Here is a 13,678-nt window from a genome sequence, read left to right as displayed (position 1 = left end):
TGAGTCTCAAAAACAGGAAGACCAGATTAGAGTTTGCCAAAAAACATCTAAAAGAGCCTGTACAGTTCTGGAACAACATCCTATGGACAGATGAGACCAAGATCAACTTGTACCAGAATGATGGGAAGAGAAGAGTATGGAGAAGGGAAGGAACTGCTCATGATCCAAAGCATACCACCTCATCAGTGAAGCATGGTGGAGGTAGTGTTATGGCGTGGGCATGTATGGCTGCCAATGGAACTGGTTCCCTTGTATTTATCGATGATGTGACTGCTGACAAAAGCAGTAGGATGAATTCTGAAGTGTTTCGGGCAATATTATCTGCTCAGATTCAGCCAAATGCTTCAGAACTCATAGGAAAATTGTGTCAATGTCCAAATACTTATGGACCTAACTGTATAAGAATGTGAAACATGGAAACAAAACAGTACAAATTTGAGTGTTAGGCCAACATAGCTTGTACAAGATAGCAAAGAGATTCATAGGTCAAGATTTATTAGAGTGATTTGTTGTGGTGTGCTCCAATAAATCATTGAAGCTACAGTTGTTGCCTAATGCGTAATGTTGCATAACAACATGATATTTTCAAAGCTTTCTCAAATGACCCTTGTCAACTATATCAAATCTATTTACTGTATACAAATGCACACCTACTAAAATGTTGGTTGCATTAATTCAAAAGAAAACAGAAGCTACCTTTACTTTCACGTGTACTTTTTAGTTTCTTGGCAACTGACCAATGTATGCAAAAAGGTGAGTTTGCAATCCTGTGAATGTTTGAAGCAATGTATAAAATGTTTATTAATAGAATGTAAATATTTTGATTATGTTGCTCTACGCATGCTAAATTGGCTCACAATGTGACAGTACTGAATTATTTTGACACTCAGCAAAAACAAGTTTTATTTTTTGTTGTTTTTTTATGTTACAAAATGGCAAGCAGTGTGAAAAAAATAACTGCATCACAGCCTAAAATATGTTTTAGCTCATGAGAAATAGACGTTTTGACTCAGATAGTCTCTAGGTTTTGGGTTTTGTTGCTTGTAGTATTTATGAAAGACAAAAGTGAATTTGAGCCTCTGTGTTTTTCCCCTTCATATTATGTGAGTGGCAGCTTGGCAGGTCTAGTGAATATCTGACCTAATCTGGGTGGTGCAGGTGGCTGATAAACATAAGAAGCAGAATCGCCTTGTCATTGCACATGCTCCTTGTTAAACAAGTTGCTCCTCTATTCTCAAACAGAAACGTATTCTCTTTTTTTCTCCAAAAGATCGACGCATAACTGAAGGAGCAGCCAAGGTATGGTGATTAGAGATGGTGTTGTTGACCTGTAGGAACGATCGGGGTATTGATAACATTTCAAACAGCCTTGTAATCAAAGGCTTTCCTGTTTTAAGTTGTAATCTTTCTTGAAATGGTTCTTTGTTAGTTGCAGTGGTGTTTGCTCCACCAAGAATTCTTTGGCAGTGAACTAATGGGCTTGGTTTGGAGTGGTGCGGGGGCAAGGATCAGTCTCCAGGTGGGATATAGCAGGGCTTTGGAGGCACTCACCGCTTTCTTTTTATCTCAGGTGACTAAGCAAATTCCCAAGTGTCCACCTTGCAAGAGCCCAGGGGTACAGGCTCGAGGTGATGTGTCTGAAGGCCACATCTCAGGTATCAGAGAGAAGGAATAATGAGATCTGTTGTTCTGTATCGCTACCTGGACATAGTCATTTCGACAGATTAAAGAATGAGCAAGTAAATACATTCATACTGTAATACGTTTCATAATATTTTCACCTTTAAATACTGTGCTTATGTTGGGAGAAAATAGAGATATTCATCTTGTAGTCTAATCGTATCATTGTGGGCGAACTTTGGCCCATTCAACCATTTGCAAGCCGTTATTGAACAGGTAGGTATAGCTCAGAGGTTGAACATTTGGTAACAGATCAAGAGATAGAGGTTCAAATCTTTGACAGGTGGAAGTAACAAACATTAATCCATAAACATGGACCGGATGAAAATGCACATCAATTGAATATGGAGGTGAATAGAACCCAATGAGAACTTGCCATAGAACATAATAGGACACCATCTTCAAAAAGCTTTGATGCTGGTCTTTATCAAATACAATTACTTGATAATGTATCACTCCATTTATACAATCACGTCCATTTTTCAATTCACATGTATTTTCCTTGGCTCCATTTTCAATTCACATGTATTTTTATCATCTCCATTTTGATACTTAATTCTGTGTATAATGTGTGTATTTGTAATTTGTGTATAATTACATCTGCTAAGCTAAATGATTACATATGAATAAATTTTTATTAACGCGACACGCGGAAGATTGTTGACAGTTGGAGGAGATTTAATATGTTTGCCTCCTAATAAGTACAACATGAATAAACCATTGTCCTCTGCATCAGGGCACCAGAAATACCTGGTCTGTCAGTGCTGAGGGGGAACAATGGCACCCCAGTCCTCGTAGGCCGGCGTGGGCCCGAAGCCCACTGATGGGGAACATATTTCCCAACAGCAGGTGTTTGAGTCTGTCAGTGGCTGGTCCTCACCCTGCCTGTCAGGGAGAAGGCAAGCCTGTCCAGGTGTGGAGGTGGCCTTCTGCTCCTCTCACGTTACTCCTTCAAGGAGTGGAGGCTGGGTCGCAGGATGAGCCGGGGAAAAAATACTGACATTAGTGATAAAAAAAAGCATGCGTTATGTTTTTATGTCGTCAAACTGAAACCAGTGACATTGATAATGTACTGTATTAAGCATTAAAAATGATCCCCTCCAAGACTTGATGTTTTATGTATAGTTTGAAGAAAAAAAATGACAACAATTTTAGAATAACAATTCCAAAAACTATCATAACATCATCACATTCAAATCTTCAAACAGTACTTTGATGATAAAGAATTGTAGACCATATCTTAATTCGATCTGGAAATCTACTATACTGCAATCTGAGCTAAAGCTGAACAAAAGCCTGCAAGCTCAATTCAGCCAAATCGCAGCAAGACACGCATGGATACAAACGATAATTACACTCTAAATGCCCTCCCTGTATCATATCGTACTGGCCCAAGAAATAAAACCAAACTGTGAGACATAATGGCCGGGGTTCTGAGAGAACACAGAGGAAAGGTGAGTGACATCTGGCACATCATGAAGAGGAGCAGAGGTGTGTCGTCCGAAGCTTAGAGAAACTGAAAGCCCTGCTTACTGGAGCGGATCACAATGACGAAGAGGTGGAAGGTTCAGTCTGGAAGCTTTTTTATTGATAAGTCTGTCATCCCTGCTGATATTGGAGCAGTAATGGCAGCTGATGATTAGCCCACTACTGAGCTATTAACTGCATTTCTTATCCTTTTACCGGGTGCCGGGGATTGCCCCGAGACAAAGACATCCTTTATGCGGCAGGGTCTTAAACGCCATCTACCTGACCTGAAAGACTGTTATGTCTTACTGCCAGGCCAAATAAGGTGCATGTCAAAGGTCACTGTGGGCTGCCATTTGAAATGAAGGGGTTTTGAATGACTAGGCTGGTGAGAGATGGCTGTGGCAAAATTATAGAAAATTGGTTGTTTTGTCAACATTTCATCACCAGATTTACAGAAAGCTGACCCGACCCTGTCTTGCTCCCTCAAGGAGCTAAGGGAGTTGAGTCAGGGGAATTGATTGACAAGTAAATCTCCTCTTGATTTCTCTCTCGCTTTCTCTCTCCCTCTTAAGAAGTGACATTCTATATGATATATTAAAAAAAATGCTGAAGTAGCTGAAATGGCATCTTCTTTAAACATATTGGGTGCAAAACTGACATGATTTATTCATCTAACCAACCAAAGTCACAGAGCACACCTATGGATTAGGTAGTTTACTCTCTCTTATAAACCTTTCACAAAACAGAAATTGGGCATCCTGTTATACCTGATTTGATTATTTATCAAATCGTGAGACCAACAACTACTTTTGCCAGACATAAGTAATTCAACTTGTACAGGAAAAAGCATCAAGTTTGAATTATTGGCTGCCTAGAGGAACACACTGTGTGTCCGTGTTGAACCAGAGCGTTGCATTAACCTCTGACTGTCTCTGGTGTTTCCTGACAGACACCAGTAGGAGCCATGGCCTGGCTAACCCCCCACTGAGGAAAAGCATCTTTCATTAAAGTTTAAACCTCTTGAATAAGATACAGGCTCTCCGATAAGATCTGGGAATGCACCAACATGGAATTATGGAGGAAGAAAATTGACATTTTCTGAATAAGCGCCTGGGATCTCTCATGAAAGACTAAGGTTTATGGAACAGGTCATTCAAGGGAGAGAGAGAACCTTGAAATGGCCTGCAGAACCGAACAGAGATCTCCAAGCTGCAGCCTAAGGCAGTTACATGGGAGCACTGAGAACCAGACAGTGATCTCAGACCTAGGAAGAAAAAAAAGAAATTCTCTCACAGGGTTGAAAGTAACCCTTATTCTTGGCTCGTAACCTACTGTAATAAATTGAAACTTAAAATGTTAAGATACCACAAAGGTAGTGTAGATTGTGTATGGGTAGAAAGCCTCCATTGACATTTTAAAAAGAAGATTTATTTAGATTTGGCATCCTTTGATGTTGAAGTAAAGGTGTTGCTAAAAGTAACTATCTCAATCGAAGAAAAAGAGACCTCACCTTGCCTTCAAACGACGTGTCAGTTGTGACAGTGGTATGTGACATTCTGGCATTCTGACATTTTGATGAGGGAGATATCGCTTTGCACTTAGACTCACCTCAAGTTCGCAGCCATCAAAAGCGCCCACCAAGCATGCAGGTGTTATGCCTGTAGCACAACCCCACGGAGACACGAACTCAAGCCCAGCCTTCCCTTAGGGCCTGGACTACCAGAGCACTTTCACACGGAAGTTTCATCATGGCGTCTCTAATAGCTAATAGGCTTGAAATGACTGCCAAGGCTAGGCGGCTCATTCCGCATTCCTCACCGCACCGGAAAACTATCTGCAGCCGAATATGAGGATCTGCACTGCACTGTCCCTGTTTTCTTTGAGCAAATCTTGATTTCCCTGGCCAGAATGTTAAACAGAACAGATTGACCACAGAGATATCCGTTTGCCAAGTTTTCCATGAACATAATCCCTGTTTCTTCTTAAGTGGTCTCTGACTCATGACTCCGTAAGTCCTTCGAACACAAAAAGCAGGTTAAATGCCTGCTAATAAGTATTCTGGGGTGAAGAAAACGGAAAGGCAAAAAGGAAAAGAGAGAGGTCTTATTGTGCTACAGTTGATGTGTTTCTTCTCTGTGTCGTTTTCTCCCCATATCCTCGGAGTCTGGAAGGTTCTCCAGAGGAACTGAGGGAAGCAGCGAAGGTCAACAACGCTTGTAAATCTTCAACCGTGGAGACTGGAATCAGCCAGGAGCAGGAAAGAAAATCCCTTAACCCTGGTCAAATTACTGCTCAAGTTTCCCACAACGATGAATGTGTAGTTGAACAATTCCAATGTGTTCTTAAGTTTATCATTCAAAAGTCCAACTGATATTTCTTTTTAAAGACAGTGGCAGGAGTAAAGAGTAATTGAGACTACGTATCTTTGCTACACAACAGTAACCTATGGAGCCTTAAATGCTCTTGACCTGTTGAGCTTGTCACTTCACCTGCTCAATAACTCTCGCCTACGGGTTTGGAAAGGTTGAGGGGGAGTGGGCTTGGCAGACATGTTTTCACACCTCATTCCTGAACGATGCGATATATGACATGGCTTTGGCCTTAACCCTTGTGTTATCTTCGGGTCATTCTGACCCATCAGTCATTGTGACCCACCATCGTATTGCGACAATTTTACCGTATACAAAAACCGTCGGGCTGTCTCAGACCCCCAACATTGCGAAGGTTAAAAGAAAATTATTTGTATTTGTTTTTGTATCGGGTAAAATTGGGTAAACACAACGATGGTCCGTTATCAACCTTTGGGTCATGTGACCCAAAGTCAGCGCAAGGGTTAACCTAGAAACAAGTATAACACAAGTGCTGTTTTGTCTCCCCCACATACCCCTCTGTCCTCCCTCTTCTAGATCCCTCCTGGAGATTATAGCGTGGAACCGTTCTCGGAGGGTCTACTCTGTAGAGATGTGCTCTGTGAGATGTACCCTGTTGAGCCTTCTTGCATTGGATACATATGTTTAGGTTCCCCCAACAGGACACACTTTGGGGCCCAAACAGCAGGTGTTTATACTGTATAGCTAAGCAAATAGTCTACAGTGCACATGTTACGGCAACTTTTTTCGCTCCCTCAAAATGTTTTCCTAAATGTTTTGTCAAGACCACAATGGGGGACACTGCAGTGAGACTGTAGAATCATCCAAACTATAGTTTGTATAACAGATAGTAATCAGACACTTTGTGACCCAAGGTTATTCTCTTAAACAAAATAAAAAGATCTGGTTGGTTTAAGTCTCTCATCGTGGCATGCAGGTTCTATGGTTTCCAATAAGACTTGAGACATGACAGTGGTCAGAAGTTCAAAACAATATTTATATGTTGGGATTGTGATTAAGATGGTAATTCAATTAGAAAGAGTTCCTGTTTCAGTGTGTGTTTTGAAGTGAAGTCTCACAGTGACCAGTGGAGGCCAGACATCTGTAAAACTGTAAAACTCTTCCCTTCAGACTAACTGCGCGACATCACAGGAAAAAAACGAAGGTAAAATAAATAGATGAAGCTCTTGTCTTAATAATTGATACAAATTCTGGGACAGCAGGGGAAATCAATTGGAAGCTTGGCCCAAAATCAAGTGGTATTGTTGTGTAAGCTGTATGTGGACATAAATCCATGTAGAGATAAAACTAGTATTGACAGCTGTCTTGATCTGGCCCACTACTGGAACCGGCAAGGTATCCACCATCTCCTCATTGGCTGTTTAACACCTCGGTAATCCCTCCTGCCCATAAGCACTGAAGCTTATTTATTGGAAGGCTTTGGCATGACGAGAGACGACAATGAGAGTCTAAATTATGTATTATGTACAGCAATTGATTTTAAATATTTAGGCACAGACGTGCACAGTGTGCCCCTTTGTCCTTCAGAGTCACTTGAAATAAGTTTAACAAAGACTTTCAGCAGTCCCCCGTCCCCGTCCGTCCGTCCCCCCCAAAAAATGGCTGAATGCATTTGTTGAAAATGAATCGTAATCGGTTTTAGAGTTGCCTTTTTTTCCGTCCAGGCAACCAATTTGTCACCCGTCACGACCATGTCTCAGCACAACAGGTTGCTGTGTAAGGTGAAGACAGAGAGATAATGGAGTCAGAGAGAGAGAGAGAGAGAAAGAGAGAGAGAGAGAGAGAGAGAGAGAGACAGACAGAGAGAGAGAGAGAGAGAGAGAGAGAGAGAGAGAGAGAGAGAGAGAGAGAGAGAGAGAGAGAGAGAGAGAGAGAGAGAGAGAGAAAGGCCAGGCCTGTCATTCTGACTGTCGTATGAAGTGGAGGATTAAGATCGAGGTGAGGGGCCTGATGAGGAGTGCGGTGAGAACAGATGGAGAGAGATAACATGGACTCTCCTGGAGCGCAGAGCGAGAGACAGAAACAGGTTGTTGGTGTCGTGCCCTGCTGGTGTCGGAGTTGCATGCCGTTCCAACCCCTGCTCTGGACGCATGCGTCAACACAGCGCCGTGTGAAATCTGGAGAAATTGATTGTTATGACACTAACATGATACCTGTCTGACAGAGAAGATGTTACAGGCATATGTGTGTGTGTGTGTGTGTGTCATGTGGCTGTGGATGCTTGAGAGAGTGTGTGTGTATCACAGAGATTGGAAAGAGAGAGAGAGAGCTGGGTCTGTCTGTGGAGACTGTCTCCCCAGGCATTCCTCCTCCTTCAGATAGGCAGGCTGGGGGGGCCGAGCCGGGCTCAGGTATCTCCAGTAACCTCCCCTTTGTCCCCCTGCAGAATGGACCCTTTTGTCTGCTGTTTTCTGCGGGTCATTGTGAGGAGCGCTTCTTAGTGTCAGCTTTAATTCTCGGCGTAACCCTAGCCGCGATGCCCCCCCGACTCTACCTTCCGCCCCGCGTGCCGCTCAGAAGATGCCCGGGTAGAACGGGGAGAGGCCGGGTTGCGAACAAGCGCACCCAGGAGAGGACTTGTGAACCCCCGATGCTCGAAAATGTAAATGTCGCTTTAATTGTCGGCCGTCAGACCTCAACCCAAGTTGATCTGATGTGAGGACGACGGGAGGGTGAAAAAAGGATGTGTGTCTGGAACCATCCTGGGATCCCGTCTAGCTAAAATGGCCCCCAGGCCCCTGACTCTCTAACCTCCACAAAGAAAACAAGAACCACGGAGGGAAACAGACAGAGAATAGAGCTAAAACAGCAAACAGCAGAGCCTAATATGAAGACTCTACTTGGGTGAACCAGTCACTCCTGTCGGTCAGTCTTTGCTTTGAAAGGAATGATGAGATTCATCAACTGGAATGTGTGAGGCCTGTCTGATAAAGTGTTCCCTCGTCAGGTTGGATCCCTGTGAAGGTATGAGGTATCAGGGAGAGGAGGGTTTGTGGGAGCCGGTCTCGGAACAGTACCCCAGCACAGCTCACGTTCTCTGGATGAACCCGTGTTCCAGGGACAGCTGGGCGGCACCATCTCATGTCTCAGGTTGTCATGGTTCACTGGACCCTTTAAAGTGAAGACACCCACCAGAGGCACACACACACACTCACACACACATGCCCGAAAGGTAATTGTTTTAATCCCATCCACTTTCTATCTATTAAATGAAGAAAAACTAGCATACAAATATAGAGAAAGGAAGAGTTTGCGTTTACTTTGCTTGGCTGCATGACTCCATGACTGCATTGATCAGACAGAGGCAATATTTAGAAAATAATTCAGATTCTTGAAGAATCAAATGGATCCTGAGATGGTGGGAGGGAAGAGTGGATCAGTTTACTGACATGGCACACACCACTGAACATACGGCAGGAGATCAAAGCCCTCCTTCCTGCGCCTACCGCAGTGTGTTCCCCTCAGATCTGACAAGGTACCCCCGTCAAGCGACCCTGACCTGCTACCGATGATGGACCTTGTCCAAAACCGCCTCCTCAGGGCCAGGACCGGTACCTCCGCACGGCCACTCTCACCCAAGACTGCCGACGCCATCCCCGTGGATCCTCACACGTCAAAACCCCGTGCCATGTGACAGCCCGAGTGCTCTCCCTCCCACTGCTACATCTACCTACCTGCAAGTCGGATCCCCAGCATGCCTCGCCTAGTGCCCCTGTGGTCGCCATTTTGGTTCATCCCCCTCGCCAGGATGTTTACTTATTGTAAAATGGACTCTCTCAGAACACCCGCGAGCAGGACGACCGGTCAGGGTTTTGCGAGGAGGTCTGAACCTACATCTGAAGCTGCTGGATATTTCTGCTGACGCAGCCCAAGAACAGGATTTGGGTTTCCATGGGGTCAGGATAATTTCACTCCCTCACAACCCCCCCCACACCCCCCCCCCCCCCTCACATCTGCCACTAGTCTGAGCTTTCAACTCGGAATGTCCAAGGATCAAAGCTTACAAAGCCAGTGTCCGTTTGTTCTTTTCGCATCCTGACATAGATTTTTATTTACGTCATTTTTGATAGGAAACTAATGATAAAAATAACAACATTTTTTGAATTTCCTTTCTCGGTAGGGAATTTCCTTTCCCCGACCCCCAGCCCTGTCCTCTCTGCACACTCCCAGGGCCTCTCTGTGCCCTGGGGTGGGTTCCTCTCTACCTCCCCTCTCAAGGCTGGTTCTGATGATCAAGGCTGGGGCAGCAGTGAGTGACCCCTCTGTGAACTCCCCTCTTCAGCTGATGCCTGGAACATCCCTGACTCCGTGTGCGTGCTTGCAGACAGGCAGCGACTACAGGCTAGTGATTTGGAGTTGGAGTAATTCTGGGAGAGAGACACCTGAGCTGCGGGTGACTGTCTAACCCAGGAGGCTGTCCTGTCGCAGAGAGGCGGGAGCGTGAGGGGGTGGAATATGTCGAGAAATCAAATTATCCCAAAAATCTGCTCCCCCCCCCCCCCCCCCCCCCCACCTCCCTCCCGTCCCCCCTGCCTGGAAGAACAGACTCTGAACACACTCCCGCCTTGAACCCTGCCATCTTGCCAGGCACTAGCCTCCACAGGAATTCCGAACATGCGACAAGAGGGTAGTTTCTGTTTTCTGAAGCGTCACTTCCTTATTGTCGGAGACAGGAACCTTGATGAATTCTGTGATCTCTCTCCGCGGTAGAAATAACATTGGAATATATTTGAAGTCGTACCTAACTAAATGTGTGTGTTACATATTAAAATATCAAGAGGTTCCTATCAAAACAGTCTGTTTTGGTTGAGTTTTAAATAGATTTTAAGCCTTAAAGATTGCTGCATGATTTCAACAATTCTTTCACATTGTGTCTGCGATGCAGTGATTGTTTTCCAGGGGGCGCCATTGAACTGGCAGAGAAGCACAGGAAATGGCAGGAGAACCCTCCTATTCTGCTCAAATACCTTCACAACACATTGGCTTTTGTAGATCTGCAACAACCGTCTTGATCCAAGGGCTTTATGTTAAAACGCATATTTTTGTGACTAATATTTAGAGTCTGGTTTTAGCTTAAGGTCCAATATTTTTTATATATCTATATATCATATAAATACACGCTCTATGAAAATATAGTTGCTTAATGTGTGCGTGTGCTAAAATATAATAAATGATGTAATTATATATATATATATATATATATATATATATATTGGGGAAATGATTAAACACTTCAATGACATTGCAAATCAACAACCAAGCCAATCACCACGGTGTCCTTTAAAGACACGCGAGAAGCTTTGTGAACAAGGAAATATTAGCCAACAATATTAGACACATGTTGCTAGGCACCTTTGGGCTCAAAACCAATAATAATGTGACAAGCAGGCGGGCTGCAGGAGCGTGCTGAAAGGACGGGTCGCAGCTGAGCCCACAGTCCTCCATCCTGCCTGCCAGGTCGGCTGAGATGAGCAGATAGGAGGGAGGGAGGGAGGAGGAGGAGGACCAGGCTGGGATGCAGATGAGCCAGGCTCTGGGTAGGAGGGGGGTGCAGGCTAGCTGGCTGGCTGGCTGGCTGGAAGGGGGTTCAGGCAGGGTAGGTGGGAGGAACAGGTTGGGTGTGACGGGAGGGGGGCAAGCGGGGTAAGAGGGAGGAGGGGAGGCTGGATAGGAGGGGGGGGGGGGGCAGGCTGGATAGGAGGAGGAGGGGAGGCTGGATAGGAGGAGGAGGGGGGGGCAGGCTGGATAGGAGGAGGAGGGGGCAGGCTGGATAGGAGGAGGAGGAGGGGGGGCAGGCTGGATAGGAGGAGGAGGGGGCAGGCTGGATAGGAGGAGGAGGAGGGGCAGGCTGGATAGGAGGAGGATGGGGGGCAGGCTGGATAGGAGGAGGAGGAGGGGGGGCAGGCTGGATAGGAGGAGGAGGAGGGGGGGGCAGGCTGGATAGGAGGAGGAGGAGGGGGGGGCAGGCTGGATAGGAGGAGGAGGGGGGGGGCAGGCTGGATAGGAGGAGGAGGGGGGGGCAGGCTGGATAGGAGGAGGAGGAGGGGGGGCAGCCTGGATAGGAGGAGGAGGGGGGGGGCAGGCTGGATAGGAGGAGGAGGGGGGGGCAGGCTGGATAGGAGGAGGAGGAGGGGGGGCAGCCTGGATAGGAGGAGGAGGGGGGGGGCAGGCTGGATAGGAGGAGGAGGGGGGGGGCAGGCTGGATAGGAGGAGGAGGGGGGGGCAGGCTGGATAGGAGGAGGAGGAGGGGGGGGCAGGCTGGATAGGAGGAGGAGGGGGGGGGCAGGCTGGATAGGAGGAGGAGGAGGGGGGGCAGCCTGGATAGGAGGAGGAGGGGGGGGGCAGGCTGGATAGGAGGAGGAGGGGGGGGGCAGGCTGGATAGGAGGAGGAGGGGGGGGGCAGGCTGGATAGGAGCGGGATCCAGGGAGAGGCCCTCTACAGTTCCAGAGCAGAAGCAGTGTGCAGCTGGTGGCTGGCTGGTGTCAGTCTGATGGGCCCAATGCCAGCCTGGCCCTGGCCCCAACCCTCTCTCTGTTGGGCTCTTTGTCCCGTCTGAAGGGGATCAGAACAGGTCTCACCGTGACGTGTTCTACCAACCAATACTGGGCAATGACTTTAATGTCCAATCAGATACACAATGACACACAAACACAGGGAAAACACACACACGTGCGTGCACACACACACACACCCACACACACTCACACACACACACACACACACACGGTTGAGAGGAGGTCTTTGGGTCCAGATCACACGCTTGGACAGGCCTAATGAGGACCAGGAGTTGCTGTGTGGGAGCTGGGCTGACCCTGGGGACCAGGTCATGCAGGGTTAACTAGCAAAGATGAGTGCAAACTTATCCCTGTGGAAAAAGCTCGGAAGAAAACATCCCACTGCACTTCGCTAAGCCTTCCAAACTGGGTGTTTCCTTCTGATAATCGATCCAAGACACTGCACATCGATGTTTTGTCTTACACCAACATGAAGCTTTTCTGCAGAGAAGAGGACAGGACTTCATGGACAGTGTCCATGAAGACAAATGTAATAATCAACGAATTGTTCAGATGTTTTTTTTACCATGGCCTTTTCTGAAACAGTCATTTGATATGAACAAAAAATACTGTAAGTGTGTATTATAGTTTTCAGCGAAAATACTGCCCATAAAAATGGATACATGTTTATTTCTTTGTTTATAGAAAACTATCTGAAGGAATGAATAAAATATATATGGTCAACCACAGAGAAAATATGATCGTAAATTTATTACAGTAGTTGGAAGGATTTGTGTGGGTATTTCAAGAAAACACCCAGAACATTTGGAAACCACACTGTGATAGACAGTGAAAACACATACGAAAATAGAGACAGATGTAGAAACCTAACATTTAGCTTGACAGGAACAGTGGCAACAATAAACTCGTCTAGACGTCTCATTTTTATTATATGAAAAATGGGCTCTATTAACATAAACTGCTGATTGAAGCCAAATTTTCTCAAATTTGTTAAAGTAATATCTGACTTGTCTTTCTGTAGCTGCTAGATGTTTCTTTCGATGCCTCCAACAACACATACTGCACCAATGTCACATGAGGAGAGGGACCATGCAAACATTTTTTTACATTTAAATACATGAGGAACATGATTCAAAACAGTGAAGGTTGGTTGCCAGCAGTTGTCATCATCACTCTTTGCTAGTGCTTCAAAACAAGCTGCATAAACTTCAGTAGCAAGATGACGTGCCTATTTAACACTGGTGACACCATCAATAATCGCCCTAGGTGCAGCAGTTCCACAATCACCAGAAAGGGACGGCATACTATTGCAATAATGACGATGAAGATGTAGGTGCTGATCATGATGATGTCGTTGATTAAGAGGAAGCGGAGGAGTATGATGAAGACAATACTGATGATGAAGATGCAGATGCAGTGTGAGACTGACCAAAAGAAACTCTGGGGGTTCTGGCATGTTCTTCATCAGCTGTTCCACATCAGCTGAGAGAACCCAACGGAGAACCCAACGAAGAACCCAACACCTCACCAGGACTTCCCTCCCTCAGCACCTCCCGTTGCTGAGGGAGTTGTTCCTGCACATCCACCACAGATCGGTGTATTGTTTCAGAGCTGGTCTCCTC

This window comes from Osmerus mordax, chromosome 24, assembly GCF_038355195.1.
Source record: "Osmerus mordax isolate fOsmMor3 chromosome 24, fOsmMor3.pri, whole genome shotgun sequence".
Classification (NCBI taxonomy): Eukaryota; Metazoa; Chordata; class Actinopteri; order Osmeriformes; family Osmeridae; genus Osmerus; species Osmerus mordax.
This window is presented reverse-complemented; position numbering follows the sequence as displayed.